This window comes from Populus alba, chromosome 5 (genome assembly GCF_005239225.2).
Source record: "Populus alba chromosome 5, ASM523922v2, whole genome shotgun sequence".
Taxonomy (NCBI): Eukaryota; Viridiplantae; Streptophyta; class Magnoliopsida; order Malpighiales; family Salicaceae; genus Populus; species Populus alba.
The window spans coordinates 16,173,312-16,188,753 of NC_133288.1; the positions used below are offsets into that span (position 1 = coordinate 16,173,312).

The 15,442-nt window shown below is 31.7% G+C and overlaps 1 pseudogene; it reads right to left on the bottom strand.

The window, feature by feature from the left end:
- Window positions 1-1,944: 1,944 nt before the first annotated feature.
- LOC118029181 (phosphopantothenate--cysteine ligase 2-like) lies at window positions 1,945-8,655 on the bottom strand (annotated as a pseudogene).
- Between the last annotated feature and the right edge of the window lie 6,787 nt (window positions 8,656-15,442).

Sequence of the window (15,442 nt, forward strand, 5' to 3'; positions counted from 1 at the left end):
TTAGTTTGTTTTAAAAATTTTAATTTAATTTAATGCTTTTGGTGTAAAAGACTTGTATTAAACTATATTTACGTTTCTTTCACTTTCACTGTGTCAACCACCTAGCTTAAATAACACTAATTAACAAAAACCTAAAGAAAGTTAGATAAGCACTATAGATCAAGAAATAAAATATTGTGGATTAAAATAATATTTTGATTTTTTTTCCTTAACAAAAATTGATGGCCTTATTGATGGGGTAATATGATCTTTTTCACATGACTCATTAGTCATTATTTGATTGATTAGGGAAAGATCGCTAAATTATCCATACACGTAAAAATCCTTTGACTAGTATCTAGGAGCTTTTTAGTATTTTCATTATGTTTTTTTTTTTATAATAATTAATTATATTGTTGGAAACTTTAGTAATTGAATAAATATAAATATTTTTTTTTTTAAAAAAAATTGGTGCAAGGATTGCATGAGTAAAGGCATGGATTGTTTCTATGCCATTTGAGTAACGTGTGTGGGGAGGTTCGGTGGCCAAACAATGGCTTTTTTGGTAGCGATTGAATTGTCTAAGCGATCTTTCCATCCCTAAACAACGTGTGATGTCAACGGACCATTGGTTTTAGCGTTATCAATTTCTTTTTTTCTTCTTTCTCTCATTTCTTTAATTTCCATGATTGGCCTTTCAAAATCTCAAAGAAAACCTCTAATTGTTTTTTTTCCTTTTAAATTTTCTCTATTTTCTTTTAATTATTATTGTTTTATTTCAGATGATTTATAGATTTTTTTCAATTTCATCCTCCAATTTTTTTTATCTAAAATATATGGTTTCTATTATTCTGATTGTTATTTATTTTATTTTAGATGATTTTTAATTTTTTACAACTTCATCGTCCTTCAATTTTGTATCCTTCTATATTTTATCCTAAATCTTTTGATTACTATTTTTTCTACTTTGATAAATTTTTTAAATTGATTTTTTTTATTTTCATCCTTCAACATTAAATTGATTGAGAATTTACTTTTTTGATTGAGCCTAGAAATAAGATTTCATGAGTTGCAAATTGATATACCCGAGCTTGATTGTTTGTTTTTCTTTTTTTAAGCTCATTTTCTTAGTTTTTTATCCTTTATCATTTATTTAATTAGATATTGGGTTCCGCTATTGCTTTTTATTTACTTCTGATATGATTTTTCATTGATTTTAAAAATAATTCAGGTTATCTCACCCTTCAACACTAAATTGTTTAATAATTGAGCGTTTTATTTTTATTCAATTTTCTTTCGATAGGTTACCCTAATATTACAACCAAATCACAAATTTTGCATGTTGATTTGGGTGGGCTCAGGTCTAGTTTTTTGACAATTTTTGGATTATGTAATTTTTTAATTTGTTCTTCACTATAAATCAAGCTTTGAATTTTTTTTTTGCTATCTATGAACTTATTGCATTCTCATTTAATTTCTTTCTTTATTATCAAATAAGATTCTTCAATATTTAATTTTTATAAAAAAAAATATTTTTTTTATTTCAATTTCATCATTTAGTATTTGATTAATTAAAAATTAGTTTTCATGTCTTTTTTATCTCTTTTTTTTTTTCTATAAAATTATCACAATCTCATATTCATGATCACGAGTTTACATAGTTTAACTTGGGAAGGTTTTCATTTAAAAAAATAATTTTTATTTTTATTGTTGTCCACATTAACTTGTTTGATAATTGAATTTTAAAATTTTATTTAATTTGATTCCGACAAAATTACCCTAATATCATGATTATTTTTAGGGTGCTAACCCAGATGAACTCGAGTCCAATTTTTTTAATATTTTTTTTGTTATAGTTTTTTTGTTTGTTTATCTACTCTCATTATATTTATTTTAATTTTATTATTAAATTAGCCAAGCTAATTAAACTCACATAAATCAATGATCCGAGTCTTAATATCACTAGAGAGGCTTCAGCATTTATCTTTATTCCTTTCAGACAAGGTTTGGTTACATGATACAGAAATTTTGAGTCCCTTTTCACATCAACATCTGCTGTTGATTAACTTGAACAGAACTCAAAAGAAAGAAAGAAAGAAAGACAGGTACTTTGACAATGCCACCACGGTGAAGTCTTTTAGCATGTAAAACCTCAAAACGAGTGAGAAAAATGTGTTGTGTATCTGTTTCCCACCTGAAAAGTCACAAATCAGAACCCTTAACATAAGCTGAATGCCTCCCCACAATTAGTTCGATGAGGGTTCTTCCACATCAGAATCAGACTGCGTCTTGTCGCAGCATACAAGCATCTTTTCATTGCCGGTGACGACTGTTACCTCCTCTTTGCGGGTCGAAAGTTCATTTGCAACAACCAGATGCATCCTGTGCTTTTTAAGAGCCATCTCAGGTTTCTCCAGAAGAATCTTCGAATCTGTCTCAAGCTGTTGAATCCAATGGGGATAAAAATCAGGGCTAACTAGAACATAAATCCCAGGTTGAAGCTTTTACTTAATAATAATAACAAGCAACATGTCAGGTTGTGATCACCTTTTCCTTTCAAGGTAGGGGAAAGGAGAAGCCAAAATCAACAGAAGTCTTTCAACAGAATCATACAACAGGAAATAATGAAGTTCTCTACTATGAAGGTACTATCTGATTGTCCAGAGAGACAAACATATCATCAGTCTTCCGTTAAGACACAGGAAATAATGAGGGGCCACACTCCTACTTATCTTCCCTGTATATGTATTTAGTAAACTGAGAATACGCAAAAACACAGAACCAGAAATTAGGTTTCTGTTTAAATATTGTGCAGTGGCTGTTCCAACTGCAGCTCGTCATCTAATAAACCTTTTTCAGCGATATGCTCTAACATCTTTGAATCCCCAAAAAGACATCAAGAAGGGTGGCACATCATCTAACCTTGAATGGTATGCAGAAGGCCATGGGGGCCCATGCTTTCTTCAGCGCTGAGAGCATTTTTGGGACCTGCAACAGTCGCATGTCCAGAGGGCCAGATGCTGACTGGATCTTGTGCTCTGCCTGCAGATATAATCGTGCTAGTTACAACCGAAAACATACACGGGCATTTCATCTTCCAAATCAATTATGTTTCAAGATCCCAGGAACAATTAGTTGCTATTGGATGAAATCCTGGGACTAAATGTTGTCAGAACTAATCAAGAGAGCATAGCAAGTTTTAAATTTATTCAAGCATTACCATGCTCTTCCATGGAGCATAAAAGTCAGACACAGCAGGTGACCCAAGATCCCTCATTGACATTGCTATGCTTCGTAATATCTGCCACTGATGCAAGACATTGATTCAGCACATGAAAGTAGAAAAGCTGTTGCACATATCTGTGTGCGCGGGAAAAAAAAAAGCAGCTTGGACAGAAAGAATACAGATAAATAAACTTGTAAGAAAAACATTAATTACTGAAATTCATAAATTAGCATCCAAAACACCGAATGACTAATGAAGAATCCATGGCCTGATATGGAAATTGTTAGGAAAGACTGAATTTCTGCCAGGATGTTCAACTTACTAGCATCACAATTAAAGCTATACTCATTGAACAGGCAACATTCATGAAAAGTATGCATTACACGCAAAAGCGTATGAAAGAACAGAAAAAAACGATTTCCATTATGAGCAAACAAATGGATTTTTTACGTGGACAAAAGAAATCATAGGAAATTATTATGAAAGTCAGCACACTGGTTTGGAATTTCTGGAATCAGAATGAAAAGCTGACTGAAACTAAAAATATAACAGCATATCCAGCCTTGATAAAATATCTGCAAGAAAATCGTTCAAAACACACTCAATTGAGAACAGTTTAGAAGAGGGTTTCTCTATTTTATAAGTTCCAAAGTTGATTACTCAGTAGAAGTAGCTCCTCTATGGCCTGAACTGAAATTATCAATGTAACGCACGCAACATTGCTCCAACGGAACCGTGGTGCCACCAGATGTCACACACACAACCACCGTAGGACTCCCTTTTCCTGCATTTACTTCCTTATCAAAACAGCCAACACCTGATTAAACACCAGTAAATGAGTTAGTTTCTTGCCTGGTGGCGGAGAATTGAATTCAATGAAATCCTTCAATTTCTTGGCAATCCCATCACAGTCTTTCAGAGGAGGAGCTGAATCAAAAAATGATCCGATTTCAGCATCTAATGGATTTTCTGATACTGAACCATTTCTAGAATCCATTCAAATTCACTGCCATAAAAGAGAAATCACCATTGTCGAGTTCAGAGAATTAGACATTAAATGGCAATGCCAACCAGCAAAACCAAAAACATGAAGGAAAAAAAAAGTTATAACAAAACCCAAAATAGACGGAAAGATAGAGAGATTGATGTGTACAATAATAGAAAGGGTTTGTAGAGAAATTAAGAGCATATCCAGAAAACTTGAAAAAGTGATAGAGAAAACTGTCAGGTCGGGTCAGCTCTGCTCTGCATACTGAAGAGGAGTCGATTCTCAATTTATACGAGTAGTGGAAAGAGAATATCAGCTTGGCATATAATAATTATTATTAAGTAATATTAATAGTTTTATAAAAAGCATTCAAAGTTTGTTAGAATTTGTTTATTATTATTATTACTGCTGCTGCAGCTGCCGTGTTTTGTTCCCGCCAATCGGTGCATGGAACGGAGACCTTGACCGAAAAAAAGAAGAAGATAAGTACAAAAAAACTAAAATAAATGGTGGATTCTATGCGAAAACTAACGTGTATATTAATTAATAAACAAAAACCAAGTAATGTGGTGAATTAACTGTTGCATTTGCATTGTACATTCTCCTACGGATTTACTATTTCTCATGCACGAGATCCGGAAATAAACTATGATAAGTATCTCTCTGCAAATGATATATACTGGCAAGGAAGGAGGAGGCAAGAAAACAATGCAAGGAATAACAACTGAACATACCAATCCGCAACTAGCACCAACAAGAACAGCCTGTGATGTTACTGGTTGCACTGCATCCAACAAGCTATAAAGCAACAATTGTTTTCCCTGAAAAGTGAAAAACCGAAAAAAATAAAAACAAGGAGACTGTATATATATATATCAATCCAAGATGTATTAATTATACAAAAAAAAAACTAAAAGAGATGTTGTTTCTATGCGAAAATGCGAAAATTAATGTGCAGATTAACAAAAACTAAGCCATTTAGTGGATTCGTGTTGTAGCATCTGCACTGTACACTCCCACGAATTATTATGAATTAGAACATTTATTTTTTAAAACAATTTCAATATAATCTTCAAACTTTTTTTTTTCATGCAATTTAACTCTTTCAAACTCAAATTAGCACCCAATTACTTATTATGTTTTAAAAAGAATGGTTAGATTAAAAGACAGGACTAAAATAAAATATAAAAAATTAATGGATAGCATAGGTAATAATTTTGAATTTCATTTGAAAAGTTCATTTTGGCATCATCTTTTTTAGTTATTATGTAATTGGCCTCTTTAGTTGATGGAAATTAAATTTTAATATCAAATTTCATTTTTCTTATTTCTCATATCTTTTTTGTGAGAGGATAGAGGCTTGTTAGATTCTGTAGAGAGAGAGTCACCATTGACAATGATTTGGGCAACAAAAATGGTCAATAATTATGTCAATGAGTTTTATTTCATGAAGGGAGATTCAACTAAGTGTTTTCTTTCCTTCTCCATGCCCTAGAAGGCAGATTTAACCGCATCAATATTTTTGAATTCAGATTAATTTTGATTTTTTAATTATTTTTTGGGTTTTTAAGGTTGTAGATAGGTTTATCAATGTGTTTTGAGTGTTTTTTTTACGTAATTTGGGTCAAGAACAAGTTAAGAATAAGTTTTTTTTGGCAAAAACAACTTGATGGATCTTGTTTGAGTGACCTCTAGTTGTTGGATTTATTGGAAAGTAGAAGAGGCATTGTTTGTTGTCGTATACAACACGTAGTTTTCTATATTTGCTTAAAAATAATAGAATAGATAACATGTCATTCATTGCCTTAAGAAATAGAAAAAAATTAAAGACAGGCCTAGGCAACGGGTTGGATTTTTTTTCTTTTAATGCTCAGGCAAGTTGGGCCATTAGGCCTACACGCCTAGGCTCCTTTTAGTTTTTTTTTCTTTTTTTGCTATTTTATATTTGGGTTAAAAAAATTAATAAAGAAATCATTGAACCAAAATAAGTTCATGAGTTGGGTCGCATGTTAAACCAATTAATTCGTAGCATTTGAGCTATTATTTGTTTTGCTTTTTTTGTTTAATGTTTTTTTTGTCCCTCAAGTAAAAAAAAATAAACAAATCACCTTTTATTATTGATGATCTTCTTTTTTTTTTTTAACTCCAACATAAAATAATATAATTTCAACACATGTTATTAATGATTTACTTTTGCTATCTCAACCCTAAATACCTATCATGGTTTTTTTCCTTTGAAGAAAAAAATTCATACAAAAAATAATTATCATATGCTTTATTGTCATAGTATATAGCAGAAATCTTATAGCTTGTAAGAAAATCAAAAGGATGTGGGGGATTCACAGTGCATAAATGCATTATGGATCCTCTCATAAAATTATGTGGACTCATTATTTATAGTGTTTATTTCATCCCTTTTCTTTTTTTTTATTTACCCCTTATAGGACCAAACTATTGGTCAATTTAGGCTAATTTATTAGAAGATTGTAAGGTTGAAAGATAGAAGATCAAAATGAAAAACACAGAGGAAATTAATGGCTTCTTCAAACTTTGGATGAAATGTTTATTTAATCCTTATATTTTTTGAATTATAAATATCTTGTCCCTCCAATTTTTTATTTTTTTTTAAAAGATAGTTGTAGTCCAAAACTTTACACTTTTCTTATTTTTAAGTTCATGGTATAAGAGAAGAGAGTCACCAGATTCACGTGATAAAGAGAAAAAATAAGCATTGATGTTGATTTTGGCCATCAAAATAGTTGATCTTGGTATCAACAATTTTTTATTTGGTGAGGGGAGTTCTATTTTGGTGTTTTCTCACCTTAAAAATCCTTTTTTTTAAAAAAAAAAAAAACTAGATTTAAGCTCGAATATTTTTTGTTTCGGAATGATTTCGGGTTTTTATGTGTTGTTTTAAGTCGTTTAAGGCCATTAATGAGTTTACCAAGTTGTTTAGGAGCTTTTCTAGGTATTTAATTTTCTAATCACTACAATGGTCGGTGTCTAGAAAAAAACAGATGATGCATCATTTCTCTTATCAAACGACGTGTTGTCTAGCTTTTTTTTTTTTTTAAATAATGGGGCGGACAACACATTAGGATTTAAAAAATAAGGGCCAACTCGCGTGCCCTTTCTAAATAGCCCAAGCGTGCTGGCCTCACTTCTTTCTTTTTTTTCCTTTCTTCTAATTTTGACCCTTTTTTAAATGATTTTTTTTCTAATATGTATTTTGTAGAATAAATTTTTAATTTATATTTAATTTAGTACCTTTTCTGTCTGTTTTTTATTTTTTATTTAGATTGTTTTAAATAACTGTTGTATGTATTTAATTTTTTAAAATATTATTCTTATTTATCTATGATTTTTTTTTGTTTTATTTAAATGAATTATATTTTTTAAAAAAATATATATTTATTTTTGGATAGTATTTCTAATTAGCACAACCTTGCTTAATATTTGTTTTTTTTTTAATTTTATTTTTTGTGTGTATTTATTTCTACTATCATCTGATTAAGTAATCAAATTTATTTTAATAAATAAAATCATTAAACATAGCCGGGTAAATAACCTATGTTACGATATCAAATATCTTAATGTCTCTTAATTATTCCAGTTATGTTTTTAATTATCATTAATGATTTTTTATTTTATTTATTAACACATATAATTTTTGATTTATTTAATTAAATGTGTATATAAATCTTTTGATTTACACTTAAAAAATTTTATGTAAGAAAACGACTCGGGAAAGCTTGCATCAAATTTTTTCATTGAAAAGAAAATATTTGATCCACAGCAAAGGACGAGTAAAATAGCTAGCACTTTCTACATGAAGGGTCATAAATGAAATAATTCGAATCAATGATTTATTGCATAATACTTAGTTGCTTTAGTGTTTTTTTTTCCCCCCTTAAACTAGTTAAAGCCGGTGCTTCATCAAATTTGGGCACTGAGTCCAGAACCTCCATGAGCCGATATTTTTAGACATACCTATGAAGTTTGACAATTATCAGACAGTAAAAATAGTTGAGGCAGGAAGGGTGATGGTAAAAGTAGCTGTGAAAAATGGACAAGAAAATTGAATCAGTAGCAACGCATACGGTTAGAGTTGAGAGAACATTAACTAACAACATGACGGATGATCAAGAAATCAGACTAGAAAGTGGGCAGAAACCTATACCAGCAGCACTATTATCGTTGCCTTCCAAATCAAAGAAGAAAGTCATTGGAAATAGTAATAGTTAGCTAGCTCTAGTGATCAAGTACTGCTTCCATGGCTGGATCATGTGCAGGAAAGGTTGATAAGATAGTTAAGTAGATGGGACAAATGATAGCAACTCCTCATGATCCTTCAGGACCACGCCTCTTTTGCCTAAACCATGTCTTGATTGATTTAAAGTACGGATCCATTGATGAAGACACCACCTTTTCGACCATGGTTCAGATTTGGGGTTAGAGCCATTACTTCTCCAAGCTAGGTACTGTTTTTATTTCACCACTCATACAGGTTTAAGAATAGTACTACTTGATCTCCTTTTATACCTCACTACTCAACTATCTTGAAAAAGAATGAATATACCCCATGGATTTTGATGGAACTATTTCGTAATAAAAGCTTGCATTAGGGATTGGTCAAAATCACCATCCATAACATTGCACGAAATAGTGAAGTGGACCTGTATTGTCTGTGTTGAAATACATTGTTGTGAGCCCGCTCTGTCTACAAACATGCATGGGGTTTAATGGATATGGTGGCCTATATAAGATCACGTTGATTGCTAGCTCCTAGGGAAAACTAAAGGCAAACGGGTTTTGAACCCGACGTGAATCAAACACGCTACCGATGCGCCACGGATCCACTGGTGATATACATATCTGACAAATCATGAAGTTAAACCGCAGGCCGGTACACCTGCTTCCCGCCAAACCCATTTGTCACCGGAAGGAAGGAAAGAAAGCCTCTTTTATACGTTATCAAGACCCCTTTCCTTAAACCCCGTTCTCGTAGGAGAAGAAGAGAAACGTGTTATTTTGCATTCGTTATCATCCACTTGGCAGTCTTTCTTATCACCATGGCCGTCGATGATTATTGCCATAACTCTCACAAAGAGGGAGAGCGTCGTTTCAGCCTCTTCTTGAAAACCCTTTTCTTGGCCCCTCTTCTTCCACGTTAGCACTCTTCTTCTTTTCTTGGTTTCGATCTTTTTTTTTTTCGTTCAAGAAAATTGGTCTCTGCTAACTTCTGTTATTTTGGGTTTCTGATATTTAACTTGTTTGTATGTTTAGTTACTATTTTAATTGTTGACAATGGATCTCTATCTGATAATCCATCCTAATTTCCAATCACGAGCAAGAACTTGGAAAGTATCCATGAATGTTTTCTTGGCTGGTAGGTTAATACCCTGATTCTAGCAATGAATTTCAATGGAATAGTGAACGTCAGAGGTTTGTAAAGGAGCAAAAGGGAAAGAGATTAAGGCCTCGTTTGTTTGCTGAAAAGTAGTTTCTTTTTAGAAAGTGAATTCCAGGAAAGTGAATTTCGAGAAAGTATTTTTCGATATTTGATAGTGTAATGGGAAATAAGTTGAAAAACACTTTCCAGTGTTTGATTATATCATGGAAAATGAGCTGGAAAATAACTTATTAATATTTTATTTTATTTCAAGTTTATTAAAATAATGAGGAACAAATCTTACAAATTAAAAAGTTAGATGAGAATAAAATTGAAAAAAAATATAATTTCATAAATTACCTCAAATAAAATAAATAATAATCAAAATAATAGAGATCAAATCTAAAAAATTAAAAAAAAAATGAAAGATGAAGAAATTAAAATAATAATAATCAACATTTCATAAATTATTTCAAATAAAATAAAGTAACAATCAAAAGAATGAGGACCAAATTTGATAGATAAAAAATTTCAATAAAAAAATGATAAGAAAAAAGCAAATAGCAATTATAAAAATAAGGATCAAAGTTAATATAAAAATAAAATTTTAAGAGATGAAATTGAAAAATAAATATTCAAAACAAAATATATATAGCAATTAAAAGTTTGAGGATCAAATTTGATATAATCAACAAATAATAACATTTCTAAATTTTTCACAACTTTCGGAAAGTGTTTTCCGCCCAAATTTTTCAGGAAAACACTTTCCTGAAAACCAAGCTAAATTTTTCTTTTACTGGAAAGTGTTTTTCGTTGATCAACTTTTCTAATGGCAAACAAACACAAGAAAGTTTGGAAAGTGATTTCCCGGAAACCACTTTTCGGAAAACAAATACAGTTAAAGGAAAACACTTTCCTGAAAACCAAGCCAAATTTTTCTTTGACTGAAATATTTTTCGTTGAAAGTATTTTCCGTTGACCAACTTTTCTAATGGCAAACAAACACAGAAAAGTTTAGAAAATGGTTTCCCGGAAAGTAGTTTCCGGGAAACAAACATAGTCGAAGAGGGCAAGAGAGAGAGGGAGGGAGGGAGAGAGGGAGATAAATTTGTTAATTAATCATTCTTGCTTCATTCTTGTTGATAATCGGTTGCATATAACATCAAATATGCTAACTAAGAGCATCTAATAGTTCCCTAAGCTTAAGCCAAGACATGACAGTTCTCTCAACATAATAAAAATAACAACTTAGTAAACGGTGCGTCTTACATGAGTAAATGATGTGTTTTTGCGATTTCCCTACAATTTTTTCAATGATTATATGGTTCAAATGTCTTGATTTCTTCTTCCCTTGTTACTCATCTCCTCTTGGCAAGACCTGTGAGAATTCCCCTCCTATCAAAACACCCTTGTCCTCAAGAGTAAAGTGAGGAAATCTATAGGCAAACTCATCAATGAATTCCCAAGTGACCTCTGATGCATGGTGGTAAACCCTTCAAAAGAACTAAGACTTAGGTGACAACCTGATTTCTTTGCTTCACCACTCTCCCATCTAGTATCACTTGAGGCTGGGGAGTAGGATCACATGACAAGTAGTTCTTTATGTACTCTTTTTATTTCCATCATGCCTTTTTAATTAAGACACCTGAAAGACTATATGAATTATAGTTGATACTAGCAACCCTAATTTGTATGCTACTACACCAAAAACTTAGTTGATAGTTTGTTTGTGATCCTATTAGCAATTGATTTTTGTCTGTATGGTTACAATTTGAGATAAACACAATATCCCATAATAAACACCCTTTCATTCATTTTCTTAGTTACTAGTTCCATCATCTAGTGTTGAGCTGACTTAAGATTACTCTTGATGACTTTGAACATATCTTTTTCCTGAATTAAGAATTCATCTACTACTTCATTATTAGAGTCTTTAAGGAAATTGGATATGGATTGAAGGTGTGTACCCGTACATAATTCAATAGGAAGTAGACTTGGTAGAGGTGTGGTAATTGGTATTATACCATTTTTAAATCAAAGGTAACCATCTTAACCATTGATTTGGAGGTCCAACAATCATGCACCATAAATAGCTCTTTAAGCATTTAACTACTTATGTCTGCCCATTTATCTATGGATGGTAGATTATTGAGTAATGCAATTCTACCTTTTGGTATCTAAATAGATTCTTTCAAAACTAACTTAGAAACATTGAATCTCTGTCAATTACTATATTGGCTGGTAGTCCATGAATTTGTAAATATGATCCATAAAAATAGTAGCCATTGTAGTAGCTAAATATGGGTGAGCCAAGGTTATACAACTTGCATATTTATTGAACTTGTCCACCACCATAAAATTAACCTCCTTATCATTGGATTCAAGGAGTCCTTCCATAAAATTTATGCTAATATCAATGAATGGTGTTGAAACAACAGGAAGAGGTTGTAGTAGGCCAAGACTATACATTCTTAGCCTTATTCTTTTGACAAATAGGGCACTCTATTATACATTATCTCACATGTTTTTATTGTTTTCACCAATATAATAAACTCCATATCCTTTTCGTAGTCATAGAGGTACCAGAATGACCATTGATATTCATGATACAATGCAATTGACCTAATTTATAACTCATTGTCATTTCCAACAATGATTTTTCCTTTCCTGTTAAAGTGGTTGTCCACCCACTTGTAATGGGGATGAGAAGAAAGGTCATTTATAATGCCTTGAATATCATCGTATTTTTCCCATGACTTTTTAATCTCTTTAATGACATTGGTGGATATTATACTTCCTTACTGGGATTCCTAAAGTGCATCAATTACAACATTTACTTTCCCTTTATGTACTCAATTTCAAAATTAAACCCCAATAATTTGGCTAACCATAGGTGTTAAAAAAGAAGTATATTTTTTTCCAAAATGTACTTAAGGATAACATCATTTGTTCTAATTGTTTGCCCTACATGTAGTGTTTCCATTTGGCCACTATATGTAGTATAACCATCATTTCCCTATCATAAGTAGATAGAGCATGTTGTTTCGATCCTAGGGACTTGTTGATAAAGGAAATGATCTTGTTGCATTAACACTGCTCCATTGCCAATTCCTGAAGCATTAATCTCCATTATAAAATGCTTACTAAGATCAAGAAATATCAACACAAGAGGTTTAGTCATGAATTATTTTAGATATTTAAAAGCTTTTTTCTCTCCTTTAATCCACTCAAAAGCTTCTTTTCTTAGTAACTGGGTTAAGGGTTTGCAGATAGACCCATACCTTTTTAAAAAACCTTCTATAGTAATTAGTGAGATCGAGAAACCCTCGCAACTATTTAATATTTTTTAGTAGAGGCCAGTTCCTTACAACTTGATTTTTTTATGGATCAGTTGACACCTAATCTTTAGAAATTACATGTCCCAAGTAGTCTACTTGGTTGCTTCCAAAAACACACTTGCTTTCCTTTGCCACCAATTCATAAAGTCTAACTAGCTTAAGAACCATCTTCAAATGCTCTAAGTGTTATTTTATGGACTAACTATAGATCAAAATATCATCAAAGAATACCAACACAAACTTTATAAGGTGTTTTCCAAAACACATCATTTATTAGGTTTCAAAAAATAACAGGAGCATTAAATAACCTAAGAACATGACTAGGAACTCATAGTGGCAATTATAACTTTTAAATGCAGTTTTAAACACATTTTCAAGAGTCATTCTAATTTGGTGGTATCCAAATCTTAAGTCTATTTTAGGAAACACGGTTACACTTATGAATTCCTCTAGCAATCCATCAATCAATGGTATAGAAAATATATCCATAATAATGAGTTTGTTGGGAGCTCTGTAATTCATACAAAGCCTTCATGAAATATCCTTCTTCTTTAGCAATATTATTGGAGAGGCAAAAGGATTGTTATTTTGTTTAATTACAGTCTCTTCATATCATAAATTGCAACAAACTTATTGTAATATAAATTGGGATCTGCAAACACTCTTATTTATCTCTTATTTCAGCAGTAAGTACAAGGATATGAAATTCTTCCTTGAGAAGACACTATTGCCCCCTACTCTTATCACTTTTGGTATCCTAATCTAAAATCTTTGGACTATGAAAGGCTTCAACACCTCATCTCTCTTCTATAATTGAGGATCTCGTATTGCCCTAAACTCTAAATCATGCCAAAAGTAGGGTTTCCCTCTTTACTTTATTCTCTAACTATATCCGTGTAGAAAAACAAGACTTGCTTCCTAGAAGTATGAATATTTGATGTATGTCTTTTGATAAGTTATGTGTATAAACTCTAACTAGCATCCTATTTACTTACATATATAACATGTGAATTCAAGATTTAAAAATTATTAGTTATTTTTCTAAAGATGTTGAGTTTGTTGAAGATATTTTGAATTTCTAAAGTTGAGGATTGTTCTACTATTGATGAATTTTTTTATGATAAGACTACAAAGCTAAAGACTCTTATATTGATGAGCTTTGTTCTTATACACACCCCTTTAATTGAAAGGGTAAGGAAAGAACCTTGAGATTGTCACGTAGAAAGTTAGATTGAATAAAAAACAATGACATTATAAGTGCATCTGCATACTGGTCCTTGGTAGAGAAAAATTCAACAAGAAGTTAATCTTGTATGACTTGATCATAAACATATTAAAAGTCTATAAGTTGCTTATATGTTATCACACCAGAGTGGGAGATTGAACAATCAAAATGTAAAGGTCATTTAGCATATATTTGACCAACTAAATCTACAACAACAATTGCAAAGGCCTTATATTATACTTCTATATTGCTATAAGTAATAGTCTATTGTTGGTTGTAGCTCCATTAAATCAATTTGTCACCTAAATAAACATAGTAAGCAATAATGAATCGTTTATCATCGCGATCTGGCAATCCCCAGAACTTCGATCACCACTTTCCTAGGTCATCCCCCACGAGACTCCATTAGAGGCGTGAAGAAAACCACCACCAACAACCCTGTAGTGGCAGGATTCCTAAAATCCAAGACCCAATAGGATACTAACACCCCAACGAGCTTTATCCTCCTTCAAAGAAGAAAGAGGTGTGCTAGAAGTCTACCACATAAACCCCTATAAAAAGCTAACTAAGCAGCCATCACGTATGAGGGGGGAGAAAAAAAGAGAAAAAGAACAAAGATGGGAGGAAGAAGTAGGAGAAAACAAAGGGGAGAAAAATAAAAGAAAAAGGGACAAAAACAGAGAAAAAACGCTGAAGAGAGAGAAAGAAGACTGAAAAATAAAAAACAAGAAAAGAAAAGAAGGGAACAAAGAAGAAGAATGAAAGGAAGAGTAAAAAGAAGAAAGCATTGTCCCGAGGTGAATCACGGTCTTCACGCTTTAGTCTTCAGAAGAAGGCACGGCCAAAACACACCCTTATGCCTTTTCCATATATTTTATTCCCCTTCTATTATGATATTTAGCTGAACAAACCCCTTTTTTATATCAGAAAATTCATGAAATATTTGGGAATCTTCATGGACTTATTTGTGGGCCTCTCGTGCTTTTTTTTTTCTTTTTTTTCTACTATATGCTCAATTTGTGAACCATTATTGTTAAATGCAAATATGTTATGTAATGTTTTCTTTTTTTTCTTATCTAAAAAGAGTAAAAAATAAAAAGGGTAACAGAAAGAAATAAGCATAGAAAAATTGTTTCTTCATTAAAAATTCAAAATTTTGCAAACTTATTAATTAGCGCCAGAGTCAGGAATATCGTATTTTTTTGGGTTTGTGCAATATTTACCAATGTTATAGTTGGAAATATTCGTAAGAATTGTTCACTGACGCCAAAGTCAAGAACATGATAGGAAGAAC